This window comes from Canis lupus, chromosome 25 (genome assembly GCF_003254725.2).
Source record: "Canis lupus dingo isolate Sandy chromosome 25, ASM325472v2, whole genome shotgun sequence".
Lineage (NCBI taxonomy): Eukaryota > Metazoa > Chordata > Mammalia > Carnivora > Canidae > Canis > Canis lupus.
In genome coordinates, this window is record NC_064267.1 from 12,989,607 (window position 1) to 13,009,370 (window position 19,764).

The 19,764-nt window shown below is 45.6% G+C and overlaps 2 long non-coding RNA genes across 3 annotated transcripts; one reads left to right on the plus strand and one right to left on the minus strand.

Moving 5' to 3' along the window:
- Positions 1-243: 243 nt before the first annotated feature.
- Positions 244-15,552, minus strand: LOC112669504 (uncharacterized). Of its 2 annotated transcripts, XR_003142311.3 has the most exons (5): positions 15,309-15,552; positions 5,034-5,125; positions 4,162-4,262; positions 1,619-1,793; positions 244-1,295 (listed from the first exon to the last, which is right to left on the minus strand). It is a non-coding gene; the product is annotated as an uncharacterized LOC112669504 (long non-coding RNA). The 2 variants fall into 2 exon arrangements; XR_003142310.3 differs by having other exon boundaries at positions 244-1,793.
- A 7-nt stretch (positions 15,553-15,559) lies between these two features.
- Positions 15,560-17,218, plus strand: LOC118355683 (uncharacterized). The gene is made up of 3 exons (XR_004818661.2): positions 15,560-15,680; positions 16,523-16,583; positions 16,975-17,218. It is a non-coding gene; the product is annotated as an uncharacterized LOC118355683 (long non-coding RNA).
- Positions 17,219-19,764: the final 2,546 nt, after the last annotated feature.

Here is a 19,764-nt window from a genome sequence, read left to right on the forward strand (position 1 = left end):
AGAGGAACAAAACAACCAAAAAGAAATTAAGAAAGACACAATATAAGGAAATTTAAAAAGATAAAATAATTTGTTTTGTGAAAAAAGCATGAAGATAGATAAAAATTAAATTAAAATGATTTATAAGTCACAATAAACAGAATAAAAATTTTTATTTTTATTTATTTTTTATTTAAATTCAATTTAATTAACTTATAGTGTATTATTAGTTTCATAGTAGAAATTATCAATTCATCCCTTGCATATAACACCCAGTGCTCATTTCATCACCCAGTTACCCCGTCCCCCTACCCCCTTCCCACCCAGTGACCCTCAGTTTGTTTCCTATGGTTAAGAATCTCTTATGGTTTGCCTCCCTCTCTGTTTTCATCTTACTTTACTTCTCTTCCCCTAAGTTCATCTATTTTGTTTCTTAAATTCCACATATGAGTGAAACCATATAAGTGTCTTTCTCTGACTGACTTATTTCACTTAGTGCAATACCCTCTAGCTCATCCATGTCATTGCAAATGGTAAGATTTCATTTTTTGATGGCTGAGTAATATTCCATTATATAATATATATGATATATATATATATATTATATATATACCATATCTTCTCTACCCATTCATCTGTCAATGGACACCTGGGGTCTTTCCACAGTTTGGCTGTGGTGGACATTGCTGCTATAAACATTGGGGTACAGGTGCCCCTTCAGATCACTCTGTTGGTGTCCTTTGGATAAATACCTATAGTGCAACTCTGGATCATAGGGTAATTCTATTTTTAACTTTTTGAGGAACCTCCATACTGTCTTCCAGAGCTACATCAGTTTGCCAGAATACAAATTTTTTAAAGAAAGTTCAGACAAAAATAAATAGAACAATTCAAAACAGGGGCAGGAAGGAAATTAAGGCAGTCAAAAATGGATAAAGTTATAAAACAAAGACCAGAAACCTCCGATACTTAGATCCTTAAAATAAGCACCAGGTGATGTGCAAAGTGATATTTTCAAACAGTGCAAAACAAAAGGAGGCTCTCGAGGCTAAAGTAATTGGAACTAAGATGCTAATGATAGAGAGCCAAGAGGGAGTTTCTGGAGCCCCTGTGATGGAGGTGGCTCACAGTGAAGGGGCCCTGGCAGACGCTGCCCGGGCCTGGGCTCCATGACCCTACCTTGCCTTTGGGCAGCTCGTCCTCTCCGTTCCTCCTGAAGTCCTGGTGAGGTCTGGGAGAGCCTGCCTTCAAAACCGGCTGCCTGCTGTCAATCAGCCCGAGTGTGGCTAAGCCCCAGAGTCCAAGGGAACCCACACCTGCAGTGAGAGACCCCATGACACCCTCTGTCCTTCCCACTTTTGCAGCGTGAAGCATGACGCCATGTGGATTTCCACACAATTCTCCTTCCCTGGGCACAAATAAGGTAGAAAGCCCTTCTGGGCTGAAGGAAAGAACGAGAATGAGAAGACAGAAGAAGGGAAGAGAAATCATGTGGATACATTAACACATGCCATGTGCTATGCCATGGATTCACAAGTCCACCTCTCTTAGAGATGCCTCATAGCTCATCTGCTGCATTGGGACCAGTGGTGTGGCCATTGCCCAGATGGGAACCCTGAGGCCCGCGACCCTTTCTCACCCCTCATTAGACTCTGTAGGACCAGTGTGCTGTGTGGGCTTCAGGGCCTCCCCAGTAAGTCTCAGCTCTTCTTTCCTCTCCACTGAAGCCATGCTTATTCTCTTTTTGGCCTGCAGATTCTCACAGTCGATTCCAACTGGTGTTCAGCTTCACTCTTGATAATATGCATGACTTTCTGTATCCCAAATGGAAAAAGATGTAACTTTGGTATCAGTCTTGCAATGCCACCTCCATTTTGCCCACTAAATGACAAGAAAGTCACCCATATAGCTGTGCTCCACAGCTTCCCCAGGACATGGATCCTGTCCTCACAGAGCCTACCATTGGACTAGGTAAGTGACGCAGGAGAGTGACTAGGCAGGGCATAACTAATTGCCAGGGGCTGTATAGATACTGAAAGCACTGAGTTCAGAGGCAGATCTGGATTCAGTTGCCACCTTGGGCATGGGTGTCTGAACCCCCAGCTCCTCGCTTATAAACCAGAATTCAGAATAACGCCCACCTCCAAGGCATTGTAAGTGTTCCTTGAGTTCATTTCTGTAAAGCATCCCTGCCGCATGGTGGTCGTTCAGTGAAGGGTGGATCTGGTCATGAATAGGTTAGAAATAATGGTGTGGACAGTGTGACAGAGGCTGAACTCTTGGAGCTGCACCCAGAGAGGAACTGGAATGGTATTGTGTCTCTGCTTGATGGCATTGTGGCCAATTCTATTTTTCTGGCTCAGTAGTCCTCAAAACAGGGGCAAATTTGGAGACCTCTGTCACACCAGGAGAGGAGGAGGACGTGCTGCTGGCATGTAGGGTAGAGACCAGGGATGCAGCTCGATATCCTGCAATGCACAAGACCGCCCCTAAGGCTAAGAATTATCCAGCCCAACACGGCAGTAGTGCTCACATTGAGAAACCCTGGCTGGCTAAAGCTGTGGATCTCGGTACATTCAGCTGGTGAACTTATTAACAGGCAGGCTTTCCTGGGCACTACCCCTTTGCCCCGAGATTCTCAATCAGGAAGTTTTTGGGTAAGACCCCTCCCCAACAACATACCCCAGAGATTCAGAAACAGGTGCCCCCTGACCCTGGCACTCCAAGAAACTGCTCTACAAAGTGGAGACTAGACTTGGTGAGTATGTAACGACTGACAGAGGCTTTGCATTCTAAGGCTTTCCAAACGTCTTCCCATACCTGACTGTACTGGGTCCCGGAACAGTCTCTTTACGTCAATATCGTCCTTTTGACAAATGGGGAAGTGGAAATCCCGGGAGACTAACTTTGCCCACAGTCCTGATGGCCACCAAGTGGCAGAATTAGGTCTTGAATCCCACTGCCTTGCATACAGTACCAAATGTCTGTTAACTGGATGAATAACTGAATACACAAACAGATTAAATGAATTGAAGCACCCTTACTTCAAAATTCATTTTCTTTCCGTTCTTACAGCATAACTCTTTAATTATCTCCTAAGGTGCTGAGGAATTGAGGTAATGAAACTGAAATGATAGGAGTTATAATAAAATGTAATATGAGCAAAGAATTGCTTTTTTGAACAACTGACTTTGAAATTGTCAAGACATTCACTCCCACTGATGGAAAATTATCTTTGTCCCTAGTCCTGAACTTTCAAAGAAAGGGAGATTCAAACTGATAATAAGTCATGTTCATAAGCAGTACAGGTTGTCTGTTTCTAACTATCCTTTATTTAAAAAAAAAAAAAGCTTTATTTAAAAAAAATTTAGGCTTACAAAGAGTTAAAAATCAAGGCTCACATTTTTAAATGAACACTTTAAAAGTTTGCCCTCTGGTGGACAGTGGTAAAAATGCATATGATGTTAAAAAAAAAAAAACATGCCTTACTTAAGGCAGCCCGTCCTCTCCCAGAGCTCACCTGAAACAGGACAGCTGCTGCCTTGAGCTGAACTGTGTCCTCTCAAATTTGTATGTAGATGTCCTGCCCTCAGAGCCTCAGAATGTGACTGTATTTTGAGATAGGGCCTTTAAGAGGGGTTTGTTAAAATGAGAGTGGCCCCGAATCCCATCTGACTGGTGTCCTTATAACAAGAGGAAATTTTGACACATGAGACAGCAGGATCATGATGCATGGAAGAAAGGCCACGTGAGGACACGGCAAGACGGTGGCCATCTGCAAGCCAAGGAGAGAGGCCTCAGGCGAAACCAAACCTGCCCCGACACCTTGTCTGGAATTCCAGCCTCCAGAACTATGAGAAATACAGTCTGTGGGATTTTTGTACAGCATCATTTGTATAGCTTTTACTACTCTATCGTAAGAACACATCTTCATTTAATCAAGTCTCCATAGATGGATATTTACTTCCTTCTAATTTTCTTTGCTATGCTAGTCAGTGTTGTGATGAACCACCTGGTAATCTTTTCATATATCCATGGTTATTTTCTTAGAATGCTGAATTTTCATTTTTAAGTATAACATTAACTACTGGTGACAAGGGGGAAAAAATCCCCATGCTCCCAAGTGATAAAAGACAAAACCAGACAGGTAGAAGGAACAAAGTTATGTCTTGAAGTATTCACCTTTCGAACTGGATTGTGAGGATGATGATTTCACGGAGGACGAGGGGAAATTAACCAGGGCAGAGGAATGAGAGCAATGTCCACATCTTTCCAGAGGACGGCTGAAAAAGAAACCACCAGAAGACAAGTAAGGAAATAAAAAGGCAAGTAGCTGAGTGAAGTAAGTCAGTCGGAGAAGGACAAACATTATATGTTCTCATTCATTTGGGGAATATAAATAATAGTGAAAGGGAATATAAGAGAAGGGAGAAGAAATGTGTGGGAAATATCAGAAAGGGAGACAGAACGTAAAGACTGCTAACTCTGGGAAACGAACTAGGGGTGGTGGGAGGGGAGGAGGGCGGGGGGTGGGAGTGATTGGGTGAAGGGCACTGGGGATTATTCTGTATGTTGGTAAATTGATCACCAATAAAAAATAAATTAATATAAATAAAATAAATAAAAGGGCAAGTAAAGAGAGCTAAGGATCCTTAAAGAGGAGAGGACAGAAAAGGCACAGTTTGACGACCTGATATGACTGGTAAGCACAATATTTATACTTATTGCGAGACTAGTTGGCATGTCTACTGTACACTGTGCACTGTATTTTAAAACATCTAACTGGTCTCCCCACTGTTGCCAACAGCACCCCATCCACTGATGTGTGCTCAGGAAATGCCAAAAAAAAAAAAAAAAAAAAAGTGTAACATTTGACCAGGAAAATAGAGGCAGATCTGCTGAGGGAATAAAATTTATCTAATGCTTTACAAGACAAAACTTAAATAAATTCTGGTATTTTGTTTTATACCTCTGGTTGCCCATTAATGGAAATCTAAAATTATCCTTAATGGACATATATTCAGGAGTTCAGTTTAGACTACTTCCTCACTTACCACTTTGTTGAGGAATAGGGAGGGCTGTGTTGATGAGCTCTATTAACCATTAGGAGAGTGATGCTTTTTGTGTCAGAAATGGACAAAGACCCCTGTGGGTAAAGACCACATAATGGTAGTAAAAGACATCCTAGGTACACAAAGCTCATTCTAAGAGAATTTTTCAAGCCACACGTGCTTCCTGATCCCAAGTCCTTTCCACGACTATGCTTCCCAGGGCTTCCTTACCAGCCTCCGCATCTTTCTGTGAACTCTTCTTAACCATCTGTTGTGAACTTATGGCCACCAACGGTTTCCTCCAAACACAAAACTACAGAATCCACCAGCCTGTGTGGGTCCTACTCATCCCTGGGGTTGGGCTCTTCCCAGGATCTATGTTGCCCTGGCCTAGGGGATGGGGAAGGCATGTTTACCGTGTGATAAATGCAATCCCCAGAATTGAATTCAACTTTAGTCCAACTTTAAGAGATTGACATCCATTCTAAAAATCCAGCCGTGGTATTTGAGATTTCGGACAACCAGATGGAAAAAAAGTAATGAATGAGTGCTACTCAGCAGACACAGAGATGTTTCCCTAAAAGGAAGGACTCTGGTCTAAGAAGGAGACCCCTCAGCCAGGCTTCTTGGGATGGTGCCCTGGTCCAGTGGGCTCTGTGGAGCAGGTCATAGGAGCCTCATCATGAGCTCTGGAGACCTGAGAGGAGGCATGCTGTCAGCTTGAAAGACGTGTTATTTGCAGGATGTGTGAGAGGCCACATGGAAGAACCAGTGGTGAGAGGGTGAGAGGGGAAAGAGCAGGGTAGGAGCAGAGAAGATATGGATGGGCCATAAATGGGAAGACGTGAGGACAACGTGTGACATATGCCATGGTTGCTGAAAGTATACCTTCCATAGTTGACAGCTCTAGATTCAAAATTTGGGTGCCATAGCACTCAAGCTTACATTTCATTTCTAGTGAGTACTAGATACCTATTTCAAAATATTTATCTGGAACCTTGGAATTGGCCAAGATTTCTTAATCAGGACACAGACATTCTAACTTTAAAGAAAAAAGTTAGTAAATTGGACTACATTAGAGCCAAGAACTTCTAGTCATTAAAAGACACAGTGAATGGCAGCACACAGAGACAGAGTGGGAGAAGGTATGTGCGGTGCACACATCCGACAAAGGACTCATAAAGAACTCCCGCTAATCAGTAAGAAAAAAAAAGACAACCAATAGAAATATGGATTAAAGACTTGAATAGATGCTTCTTAAGGGAAGCTAGCCAAGTGGCCAGTAATCAAATGATGCTGAGCCTTATTCATGATCCAGGAGAAGCAAATCAAAGCCACAGTGAGATTCTGGTACATACTCACCAGAATGTCTGAAAGAAAAATGGCAGGTAATATCAAGGGTTGTCAAGGGTGTGGAGCAAGAATCCTCATAATCTGCTGATGGGAATGTAAACTGATACAACCTCTGTGGAAAACTACCTACTACTGATCATAATGCGTACTCTAAGACTTAGTGACTTCACTCCCAGGGACACAGCAATGCATACACAGTTCACCAAAAGATATGTACAAAATTGTTTGGAGAACCACTATTTTAAATAAAAACTGGAAACCCACCTACCCAGCAGCGTTAGAATGGGCAAATGCATGGTAAGATATTCCCACACTCTCCAGCGGTGGTTCTCTGAGTATAGTCCCGGGAAGGGCAGCGTCAGTATCATGGGGCTACTTATAGCAATCTCTGAGCTCCTGCCCCAGACCTACTGAACCCAAAACTCTAGGAATCCAGCAATCTGTGTTTTAGCAAGCCCCCAGGTGACGATGGTGTCCACACAAGTTTGAGAATCACTGCTTTACACAACAACAAGAGTGATCAGACTACAGCTCCAAGCAAAAATGTGGGTGAATTTCACAAACATAATGTTGAGCAAAAGATGTCAGACACAAAAGAGCATTTTGGATCATTCCATCTCTGCAAAGCTCGAAAGCAGGAGGAACTAATCACTGCTGTTTGAAGTCAGGATCAAGGTGGGGACTAGGGTGAGGGAAGTAAGGTGCCTAGGGCAAGATGTAAGGAAGTTTTCATGCTACCCTGAGAGTGAGTGCCTCCTAGGGGCCTCGCTTGCCTTGCCTGGCCCTCCTGGCCTTGGGCAGGATGACCCTTACCCCAGAAGGAGTATGAGAGGCCCCTCCAGGCCATTGTTAATGTTATGTGTGTCAGTCTGGGTGTTGGTTGCAACAGGATGTTCAGTCCCACAAATTCATCCATGTGTACACGAACAATTTAGAAACTTTTCTGTGTAGAATTTGGACTAATCCTTCAATAAGTAATTTTTCAGTAAGAGATTATGTACATATGCAATTGGAATGATACACCATGTGGTGCTCAGCGATGAAACAATGAATTGAAATTTTTGGTAGCCTTTGAATATAATTGCTTTCAGAATGTGGGCATTTTTTTAAAATAAGCTCAGAAATTAACAAAAAGAGAAAAAATTCAGGGTGCCTGGGTGGCTGAGTTGGTTAACGGTCTGCCCTTGGCTCAGGTCATGATGGAGCCCCAGGGCAGGCTCCTTGCTCAGTGGGGAGTCTGCTTCTCCCTCTCCTTCTGCTCCTCACCGTCCCCCCCCCACCCCCTCATCATTCTCTCTCTTTCTCTGCAAATAAATAAACAAAATCTTAAAAAAAACAGTAATTCAGAGTCAAGTCTGGTAGATGACAGATGAGATCAAAATGAGTAATACCATTATATTTGTTCTAAAAATTGAGATGGGATTTCCAGTGTGACTTAACTGGACTCTTAAGGCCATTGCCAAGGAGAAGTGAGTCCCAGGTGTGTTCTGGAGGTGGGAAAAACTTCAGAATAAGTTATAACTCCTCAGGGAGCGACTTTGAGCACACTTCCCTGACGTCTGGGATTTCCGGGACAGGGGCTAGCAGATCAACCACCTTGCTTTATAGGCACACCTGGCAAAAAGACAGAGTCCCCATCTTGTGTCGCCTGCCTGCTAGGAAAGCCGTGCTTTTTGTTTTGTTTGTTTGACTTAATGCTTTTATCTTTATTGCCCGGGTGAGCTCTAGGTAAGGCCTACCCCACCTCTGCTTTTTAATATGCGAAGGGGAAACGTCCCCACTGGCTGTGCTTCCTGCAGCTGAGCCCGAGTTAATGGCAACGCATGGAGGCTGTGAGACCCCAGGAATCAAAAGCATTTTTGTTTAGACTATGAAGAAAATATGAGCCAGTCATTGTGGTGTCTGCCGGCTGGATGCTGCGATGAACCTGGGGGGGGGACGGTTGGGCAGAACGAGCCCCGGGGACTCCTGAGCCTCAGACCCTGGGTGAGCAGCAGCTGCTTTCTGCACGGAATGGCCAGGGGCTCTGACCACAGCCTTCCTGCAGCAGGGCCCTGGGACTTCCTGTTACATAAAGGCGTGTGGGACTAAGAGGGGCTCCGCAGGGCCTGATGCCGGCCCTCGCCGGGTGCCACCCCACTCTGGGGACAGACGGGCATCTAACCCCCAGCCCTGACCTGGGAAACATAGTGACCCAACCAGGCCTGGCAGGGGGACCGTCCTGACGCGGCGGGGAGCCAACTGAGAATACCTCCGTGTCTGCGTCGGTATTACTTCACTGTCTAAAAACTTCTGGAATTTTGTTGAATTCAAGCATTTCAGCAAACGTGTTATCCTGTCCTTCCTCAAGAGTACCCTGGCCGGTGCCTCTTTCATGTAGATGCTTGTGTGCTCCACGAGGAACGGTTTTAGTGATCTGACTGTCCCCCTTGAGGCTCCCTCCTCAGCCAAGCGCCCACCTCCTTGCCCCTCGGGGTTGCGACAGCCTCCTACCTGTCCCCTGTCCCCCCTGCCCCCTTTCCGTGGCTCCTGTCCTGGAAGCCAGTCCACACGCAGTAGCCGGATCACAGCCCTGCTTGGCTCCGACCCTGAGGGGCTCCTGCTTCTCTCTGAATTAACCTCGCCCTTCTGATGCTTTGACATCCTGGGGACTTGCACATCCTGGAGACACTGCCCCTCCCGGGACTGGCTGATTCTAGAGAGCAAGCCACCCACCTAGGAGTGCACTTGAAGCTGCAAATCAACCAGTCCGGAGCCAGCCGAGCGGGCAACGCAGCCACCTCCTCTAGGGAACTGTTACACTCTGAGCCTCTAACCCCCTGTCCTAGTCACCCAGGGCCAGAGTCCCCTGGAATTATCCTGCCTCTCCTGTTCCTTCCCAGAGAAACCACAAAAAAGTCGATACCTGATGCTTCCCCCCCCCCCCCCCGCCCACCGCCTCCCACCCGCCCCTGGTGCTCCTGGCCTGGTCCCTCACGGAGTGTGTGCCCCTTCTCCTGGGAGCTATATGTGTAGCCCACTCATTTTTAGATGACTTGGTGTCTCCTGATCCATTGGCTTTGCCATAACTGAATAATAATAATAAAACCCACATTTTAAAAGAGTTTTTTTTTTTTTTAAGATTTATTTATGATTGACATAGAGAGAGACAGAGGCAGAGACACAGGCAGAGGGAGAAGCAGGCTCCATGCAGGGAGCCCGATGTGGGACTCGATCCCGGGACCCCAGGATCGTGCCCTGGGCCAAAGGCAGATGCTAAACCACTGAGCCTCCCAGGGATCCCAAAACCCACATTTTGAAACACTCTCAGACGAAAAGTCAAGATCTTTGCTCGATCTAGACTCTGCTGCCCACTATGCCAGCAGAGCACTTGAAATGTGGCTTCTCAGTACTGTGATGGACTGTAAATGTGAACTATACACTGGGTTTCAAAGACAATACTGAAAAAAGGTAAAATAGCTCATCCATCATTTTTATATTGACCATTTGTTGGAATAACAATATTTTAGATATGTTGTCTTCAATAAGCTATATTAAAATTAATTTCACCTGTTTGCTTTTAGTTTTCTATGTACTTTATTTTTAAGATTTTATTTTTTTTTCTTGAGAGAGAGAGAGAGAGAGAGAGAGAGCACATGCACAAGAGAGACCACACAAGCAGGGGGAGCTGCAGGCAGAGAGAGAGGTAGAAGCAGGTTCCTGGCTGAGCAGGGAGCCTGATGCAGGGTTCAATCCCAGGACCCCAGGATCATGACCTGAGCTGAAGGCAGACGCTTAACCGACTGAGCCACCCAGGTGCCCCTGTTTTTACTTTTTTAGTATGGCTACTACAAAATCTTAAAATGCACTTGTAGCTCTCCTATCTCTATTGGACAACCTTGGTCCACAGGGCCCTGCATGATCTTACTCTGCTACCCTTCTGGCTTCATCTTCTTCCCTCCTCTGCTTCATCACATTGGCCTCCTGATGCTCCTTAGATGCTCCTGATGCTCCTCCTGGTGCTCCCAGGACCTTTGCATTTGCTGTTCTCTCTTCCAGGAACGAGCCCCTTAGATACTCCCCACCCCATCTCTACCCTACTTCATCTCCAAGTGACGACTGCTCTGGCCTCCCTCCCTAAAATTTCAGCATTACCCTCAACCTCTCTCTTCCCTGCTTTATTTTTCATGCTTAATATGTATCACTAGCTAAAATTCTGCTGGTTTCTCTTGTTTATTATCTATGTCCCCATCAGCATGAAAGCTAATATGGGCAGGGATTTGGGTCTCTTGTGTTCTCTGCTGTATCCTCTGTATCTAGAAAGAACAGTGCTTTGCACAAAGTAACAATAAATATTTGTTGAATGAATGAACACAGGATACAGACTTTTGGCCTCAGGATCTTCATTCCAAATGAGAGAAGTCAAGTATATATAACAGATAAAACAGGGCTGGGGGTTGGAGCAAGGGAGAAGCCTGCAGGGAGTCGGGAGCTTGGCCAGCTAAGGAGGCCTGGCCATGGTCCCATGGCTGAGAGGCGCTCAGATCCAGGCTGGGCTGCTCAGACCTGTCAGATGGCAGAGGAGGGTGGTTGTGGGGGGCAGGGAGGGGGAAGTTGGGGCTTGGAACTGGCTGGAAAGGAGAGAATGGATAATCTATATTTTTTAAAAGCTGCCTGTAAGATCAGCCCTTGGTGCTATTGCTTATTTTTACAAGTGGGATGGGACACAACAGATGAAGAATTGAACTGGCTTGGGAGGACAAGTAGTCCAGAAGCTTGCTGCAAGTCTCGAGCCTCATCCCAGAAATATTGATGAAAATCTGTGTTTACCCCATCCCCAGTGAATCCTGTGCATATTGCTCTTTGGAATGCACTCAGTTCCAGGAACAGATGACAGAGAAACAAAATATGATCTATCCATACAACGGGGTAGTATTTGGTCTCAAAAAGGAAGGAAATTCTGACCTGGGCTATAGGATGGATGACCCTTAAAGACACTAGGCTATGAGAAATAATGTGGTCTTTTGAAGGCAAACCTGTCTGCTGCCTGCCTTGCTCAGCCCTCTTGGTTAGTGCCCATTTCAACAACAAACACACAGTCATTTCTCACCCTACTAAGGGGGCTATTTCCTGGGCAGAGGTTTGTGTTAGAGCTTATTATAGAAAGCTCATACAAATCAACAAAGAGTGAGGGAAGATGGCTAAGAGTAGTATTGAAGAGGCATTAAATAAAATAAGAAACACAGATAAGTGGACAGTAAATGTCAAAAGTGATCATTCTCATTAGTAATAACAAAAGGAAGAAAACATTACAAGAATGCATATTTTTTTAATAACGGGTTAGACAGAGGTTAAACGAACAATAGCCAATGTTGGTGTAGGTATGAAGAAAACAACCCATGTCCTCAGATTGGAGGGACTGTAAAAGATACATCTAAGGAGCGATTCAGCAATATATAACAGGAAGCCTTCATAAAATATTCTTTTCCTATTACTCCACTTCCAGGAATTATTTCTTACAAAAAGTGTTTAAGAGCATAAAGATACATGCACAAGATTACTCAATGTAGTGTTTAGAGCAGCACAAATAATCCAAATTTCTTAAATAATTGGTAAGATTAGTATAGTATAGTATATAAAGTATAGTATAGTATAGTATAGTATAGTATATCCAGATAAAAGTTATACAACTATTTAAAATGATGCTGTGGATTATACTTCTATCTTATTTGGAAGGATGTTCAGCATATATGTGTTAGAAAAGCCGTTTAAAGAGCCATCTATATAATGTGAGTCAAATTTGCTTTAAAAGGACATATGGGCAGCCCCGGTGGCTCAGCAGTTTAGTGCCGCCTTCAGCCCAGGGCCTGATCCCGGAGACCTGGGATCGAGTTCCCACATCGGGCTCCCTGTGTGGAGCCTGCTTCTCCCTCTGCCTGTGTCTCTGCCTCTCTCTCTTTCTCTCTCCTCTCTGTGTATTCTCATGAATAAATAAATAAAATCTTTAAAAAAAGAAAATGACATATATATTTACATGGAAAAAGTCTAGAATCAATGTTACAGTGGTTGCCTCTAGGTGGAAAGATTTGGGTAATTTTAATTGTATTTCTGGTTGTTTACCTGTATTGTATTATCTAATTTTTCTCTATGATTATGTATTACTAGAGTTGTGTTTTTTTTTAACCTCCCATTTGGTGCAGAAAAAAGGAGTACACACAAGAAAGCATAGTTGCAAAGATTAAAGGTGTTTACCAGGCTGAGATCTTGTAAACTGTGGGATCACCGCCTGCAGACTGAAAAGGCAGTAATTAGACTGAATGTCAAAGGATGAGCCATTCAAGGAAGCAGCGATCCTTTTGGAAGAAACAGAATCCCCGGTGTTTACCGAAATACGGGGCAGCTAATGCCAATGAAGACACTGGGAATCTGCAAAATGCACCACACTATGGGTAGAAAATTGGTTCACCCTCTGCCCTCACTAGCTGGCACGTTAAGGGGTCCTGGGTGTGCACCAGGCTCAGCCTTTGCGTGTTGTCCCATCTACCCCGGACGATAACCCTGGAGATGGCTAGGGTGCCCATTTGACGGTGGGGCGGCTGATGGGTGTTGGAGTGTGGGTTTGAATCCCAGCCTCCCCGTCCCAGAGCCCGCCTCTGCACGCCCCTCACTAGGGCCTCCTAGCTGCTGGGAAGGATGCTCCTCCAGAGTGTGCACAGAGCTTCCTCTGGGGCGAGGGGTCACCTCCTCCAGCAACAGGCCAGGCCCGGGGATCCCTCCAGACCCTTCTCCTGGTTCTCCATGGGCGCCCAGACAGTGCTGCTGGCCACTTGGCCCTGTCTGTGTTGTTTATTTTGCAGCAGCGCCACCGAGGGGTCTGGGTTTCCACCAGCAGCGCCCCTGCACGTTCCCATGGCAACCTGGACGCATCCCAGCAATGCTGTGAAAGAGCCACCGTCCAGCTGGAGGGCAAGGTCACGGTCACGCACTGAATGCCGTGGGAGGGAAGCCTGGCACAGGCCTTCCGAAAAGTACTTGGGACTTTGTAATCCGTGTTTGGCATCACTGCGTTTTCACAGGGTGGCAAGCCTGGCTGAACCCCGGGCCCAGAGCCCCTCCCCATCTACTCTGCTGACTGCACCCCAGCCAGAAAAAAATGCAAGGACTAGGAGCCGACTAAGGGGGATGATGGTGTGCATTTCTTTGGTGGCAAGTTGAGAGCATCCCTGTCATTCCCCACCTCCCTACCCACATCCCCCTTGTGCAGGGCTGCGCAAGTTATACCACCCTCTGAGCTTCCGGGGACACTGTTCCTGGACACTAAGATGTGGGTGTCGCCTTCAGAAGTGTTGGGCCACAGAGGGACTGACTCGCCATGACTGGCCCATAGTAAGCTAAAACTAGGACAATGTGCTGGGGACCCAAACAACAGCTTCTTTATCCAGAGCACACTCTTCCAGTAAGCTCAGCTATACCAAACACAACCAAGCAATGGATGGGAAGCAGAAAAGGCTGAAGTAAAAATGTAGATTTTTAAAGCCAGGGTTTTAAAATCACTCACTAGCAAGTGAAATCGGACCCTCAATCAGAGCAACTTGCTCTTCTCTGGTGTATCTCCTGCTTGCTATTAAAAAGGACCATAGCCTGGGAGGGCTTATAAAAAACAGAAATTTATCTCTTATCATTCTGAAGGCTGGAAGTCTGAGATCTGGGTGCCAGTCACGTCAGGTTCTGGTGAGGACCCTCCTCTGGGTTGTATTCACTCTCTTGTATCCTCACATGGTAATGGTGATGCTGGCAGGGGAACTCTTTGAGATCCCTTTGATGAGATCACTAATTGGTTCATGAGGGCTCCATCCACCTCACCCAGTAATCACTTCCCAAAGCCCTTCCTCCTAACACCATCACATTGAGAGTTATGATTGCAACATACAAATTGGAGTGAGGGGTGGGTAGAACATTCCATCCATAGCACTCTCCAAGTCAGTTTGGTTGTCTGGTTTCTCAGCCAACAGAAGAGAAGAGCCTGGGAGCAGAGTGGATGCCACCACCACTACCACCCAGGCCTCTTTTATTGTCCCCTTGTCCCACAGCACCTGGAAATATTGGCTCCTGTGGACTCCCAGGTGTCCCCTTCTTGGGAGAACTGTCTTTGGCAGAAGAAGATCCAACTCACCCGGGAGGTTGGGAGTACCCCTGCCTCATACCACCATGCCCAGGCAGTCCACTACCAATAGCTGTCTGACATAGGGGTACAAAAGGGTGGCTACCTTGGGTGTCAGAATCCTTGTCTCAGGGAAACCTGAGCCTGAACTGAGAGGTGTTATGTTCTGTTAGCAGAAATGGTCCCACTCCCACAACCCACTGTTACCAGGTGAGACACTTGAGAGTCATCTCTGACCCCTCCCTCACACCAGACAACAAATCGACCCCAAGACCTGCAAATTGGGCACCTCACCTTGAGTCTGTCCATTTGTCTCTGTGCCCTGTGACACAGCTGAGTTCAGGCCACCATTACCTCCCACAGGTCTTGCTGCTTGCTACCTGTTGTGCTTCTCACTCTGTCCTCATGTCGTCAAGAGAGCACATTGGACCACATCACATCCCGAGTCAAACTGCTCAATGGCTTCCAGTCCATCTAGAATCCAGTCCTCCTTGCCAAGATCAGACATGACCAGGCCTGGCTGACCTCTCCACTCTCATGTCTCTGCCATCCTTCTTTCCATGAACCCCCAGCAACCCCACATCCTCACCCCCCTACAAACAACTGGACATTCTGAGAGTGTCTTGACTATGTGCAGGGATCTCTGGTACCCTAGGGATGCTCTGTCTGGAAAGCTCTACCTCACCTCTTTTCCTGGCCCACTCCTTCCTTTCCATTCCTCAAGATGGGATTTGGACATGCTTTCCCACCAGAGGCCACCTGGATCTCTCAGTGTACCCCCTTACCTCTTCTGTCTTCTATCAGAACAATTGCTTGTACTCTTGTACATCCTGGAGCACATGACATCAAGGTTGGGAATGTTTGATCCATAGCCATATAACGGGCACTCAGTAGTTATGTAATAAACTAACAAAATGGCAGTGGATGGCCTGGTATCAAGAACTCAGAGAGCACAGCCATCGGAGGCCACCTTGTATGGGACCAGGATCCCTGGTTACTTCCTTCCATGGCTTCTATGGCATTCCTGCATCAGAGTCCAGAATGGTCTATTGTGACACAGAGAAGAAGAAACTAGCAGGTTCTCTGCAGAATTCCAATTTTAATAGGACATGTTCCAATTTTCTGGTCTGGTTACTCTGGCCTCCACGAACAAGCAAGTAGGTGGCTGCCTCCCCAGGCACTTCCATGGCTGCCCCTGCCCCCACCTTTAAGGGGACTCACATGCCTCTCAGTGAGACCTTCCCAGACTGCACTATTTCAAATCTCAACTCCTGTCCTTCACACCTCAGCATCCAATCCCCTTCTTTGCTCAGTTCTCCTCCACAGCAGTTAGTATCATCCAACATACCAATTATTGGACTTACTTGTCTGTTTATTGTCTGTCTGCTGGTATGCTGCAAGGGCCGTGGGGCAGGGTTTCTGGCTTTTTTCCTGTTTTGTTCAGGGCTGTACCACCCCAGGGAGTCCAGGGCCTGGCACATAGCTGGATAACTCTCTGTTGAACGAATGTATAAGATTGAAGCATATCACTGAGAATGGACACACAGGACACAGTAGCGCAAATTTTGAGACTAGATTCAGGAAGCCTGGAAGCTTTGAAGCTGTGCTTGGCTGCTGGCCTGATGGTAAAAGAGGACTGGTGGAGACAGAAATACATCCTCATTTTCTCTTCTGTCTTTTCTATCGGTGGAAATGATCTAAAGACAGGGAGGGAAGACTTATGTAATGGTATCAGTTAGCTCTGAGATATTCATGAGGGAAGACAAAACACTTTCTTCAATGTTTCTCAATCACATCAAACCTTCTCCTACCCCTCCTTCCAGGACTGGCAGGAAATCCAGTCACCATGATTTTATGGAGGACTTTTCCCCCTAAGGTTTCACGACTCCTTGGTGAGGGGTGCTTAAAGTGACCGCGTGACACTCTGTGGTGTTTCCTTGCCCTGACCAGGCCATGCATGAGAGGGCACCCCCAAATAACATTCTCACTCTTTCCCCAGGTTTGGCTGCAGAAACCCATGCCTAGTCCTGCTTAAGAGGAAAGTGTGTGGTTCTAGAAAGGTGAGGAAGTCGGCAGTTGGCACTGAAGACTTTCAATAATTCAGACAGGCAGGTCCAAGGGAGGACCTCTCAGGGAGTGAGTGCAAGCCTCACTGGAGGCAAAAAGATGGTTAGGAATCTTTGAGCATTATGAGGAATGGAAAGAGGCAAAAGGACTATGATATTCAAAATTGGGGTGGGGGACCCAGAACAAGGTGGATACTAGAAACTGAGGCCCAATGAATGTGACCTTGAGTACTAACAATGTCTAGGTTAGTTTAACAAACCGATGGCATGTCATTCAGCTTATGTTTCATGCAAATTGAGGAGAAGAATGAATGATTCTGGGGTGTTAACTTGTGTCCAGTTAGCTTCATTACCTCATTAAGTTTCTTGATTGATTGAATTGCAGGATAAAAGAGTGCCTTCATTTTGGCAAGATGATTTAGGGGTCTTCTTGATACTTATCTCTGTGGACAAGTTGGGGAACTGTTGGCCAGAAGAGTCATTCATATCATGTACTTCCTGTGTTCTGCATTGAAATCACAAAGATGAATAAAACATGGTCTTTGCCTTGGAGAAACTCAGCCTTGTGAGTGAGACAGCTATGTAAAGAAGTAATTATGATACACTTCGATAAATGTGTAATTCAGTCATTTGCGAAGTGTTATATGTGATGGGACAAGCAGGTGACTTTGTAGTTGGTTGGAAAAGATTCATTATTCAACATCAAGGTAGAGGGAGGTCTCTTCTGTACCACAAAGATGTATATCAATTCTGTGCTGTCCAAACTTTAAAAAAAATGTATATGAAGACATCAAAGTCATGTTGATCAAATTTGCCAATGACATCAACTTTTGGGAGATAGCTAATACATTGACCATGGAGCAGGATTCAGAAAAACCTCCAAAATCTAGAAAAGGTATGGCAACACTAAAAGATGAAATTGAAAAGGGAAAAATGTAAAGTCTCAGGGCACCTAGGTGGCTCTGTCAGTTAAGCATCCAACTCTTGATTTCGGTCATGATCTCAGGGTTGTGAGATGGAGTCCCACGTCAGGCTCCATGCTCAGCAGGGGAGTCTGCCTGAGATTCTCTCTCTCCATCTCTCTCTGTCCCTCACCCTGGCCTGTGTGCATGCTCTCTATCAAATAAATTAATTTTTTTTAAAGAAAAATGTAAAGTCTTGACTTATATTCAGATTTTAAAAGGTTCTAGAGGGTTTGGATGTCTTCAAGGTCGATGCAAACTAATCTTACAGGTGAATGAGCAATGTGGGAGCTTATTTAAAAACAGCAGTTTGAGGGGATCCCTGGATGGCTCCACGGTTTGGTGCCTGCCTTCGGCCTGGGGCATGGTCCTGGAGTCCTGGGATCGAGTCCCGCATTGGGCTTCCTGCATGGAGCCTGCTTCTCCCTCTGCCTGTGTCTCTGCCTCTCTCTGTCTGTGTCTCTCATGAATAAAAAAATAAATAAATAAATAAGAATAAAAAAAGCTTTAAAAAAAATAAAAACAGCAGTTTGATATCCAGAACAAAGAAGGTATTCATTCTACTTTATTCCAAGCTGATTAGACCACTTCTGGAATATCGTACTTTATTAATTAAAGGCACTCAACCAGAGTGGCAAAGAATTCATGAAAACTGGAAGGTATTGGGAGACCCAAGTATCTAGGGTCTGCTTCATCCCAGCGTCACGATAGAAGCTTCAAATGAGACCCATCCTTCTGCACAGTCCCTGCCCCTCCTCAGAATGGAAGAGTCCATGCAGATGACAGCTCCTGCCCCATGCACTAATGGGACCTAGCAATAGTTTTAGTTCTGAACTAAGGGCACCACACTCCACGTTGATGCTGTAAACCAGCAGCTCCTTTTTTAGCCCCTACAAGGGGGAATGGTTGACTTCCTTTTGCTCTAGTCTCCTGGGTATTCTGAGGTTTCCCCATACCATTTTCTCTAACTGGTATGCTGGCTTCCTGTCCCCTCTTCTTGGCCTACGGTTCTGAAGGTCAAGCCAATAATGTTGCCTTAAATTAGGTAGTCTCATGTTCACTCTGCTCGGCTTCTGCACGCCTTCCCAGCCTGCCCCAATCTCTGCTTCTTGGATATTTTTTTTATAAGATTTTATTTATTTATTTGAGAGAGACAGAGACAGACAGACAGACAGACAGAGAAAGAGAGAAAGCATGAGCAGGGGGAGTGGCAAAGGAGGAGGAGTAGCAAGCTTCCTGCTGAGAGGGAATGGGGCTCAATCCTGGGACCCTGGGAGCTGAAGGCAGATGCTTAACCAACTGAGCCACCCAGGCACCCCTGCTTCTTGGATCTTGATGGCTATTGGACCTGGATGTGCCAAGTCCCCAGCTGATCTCTAAATGTTAGCTTCACTTTTGCGTTATGTCTGCTTTAAGCTACCCTGAACACATGCAAGCATGCATTTATGTACACATACACATATCTGCACACTCAAATACACTCCTATTCACAACCCATCAGCTCCCCTGCCCTGGGCTCTTCTCTCAACCCCTGGATTCAGAATGCTTTGATTTATTGTGCGAAAGGGTAAACCAGGGCAGATGGGTAAACACTCCTCTGTGGCAGATTCCAGCTCAGTAAGAGAAACAATGCTGTAAAGACTCTTTGGCTTGGGGATATTGTGGAAGGGATTTCAAAGGTTATGGGTAGTTAAACCAGCAGGCCAGTGTCCCCAAATCCGGCTATATACCAGCTGGTTTAAGTGCAGATTCCAGGGCCCACTCCAAACCTACTATGTTAGAATTCAGAGCTTGAGGCAGGACTCTGTATTCTCAGCAAGTTTACCTGACCCTTTGATGCAGCTGGGCCTGAGACTAGCATCTGGATTAGATTATTTTTTCTAAAGTGAATTTGTGCTTTTTCACAATGATTCTGAGACATCAAGAAATTGTTCAAAATGTTAAAGAGTTTAAAACGTTAAGTTTCAGAGTCCCTCATTCCTTAACACTGCAGGCAAATTCAGGATCGCTGTTCATATTTGAGGATGCCGTTGCCTCTGGGGATTATTTCCTGCTTGTACGGCAGCTAATAAGTCAAGTGCATGAGTGCCAGACCTTTCCAAAGGCTGCATCCCCAGAGTGTTTCAGGAAGAATTCCCTTGGACACTGTCTTGGCCTTGCCTTGGGAACACAGCTTTGGCCATGGGCTGCCTCTGTCAAAGCTGGGGACATCC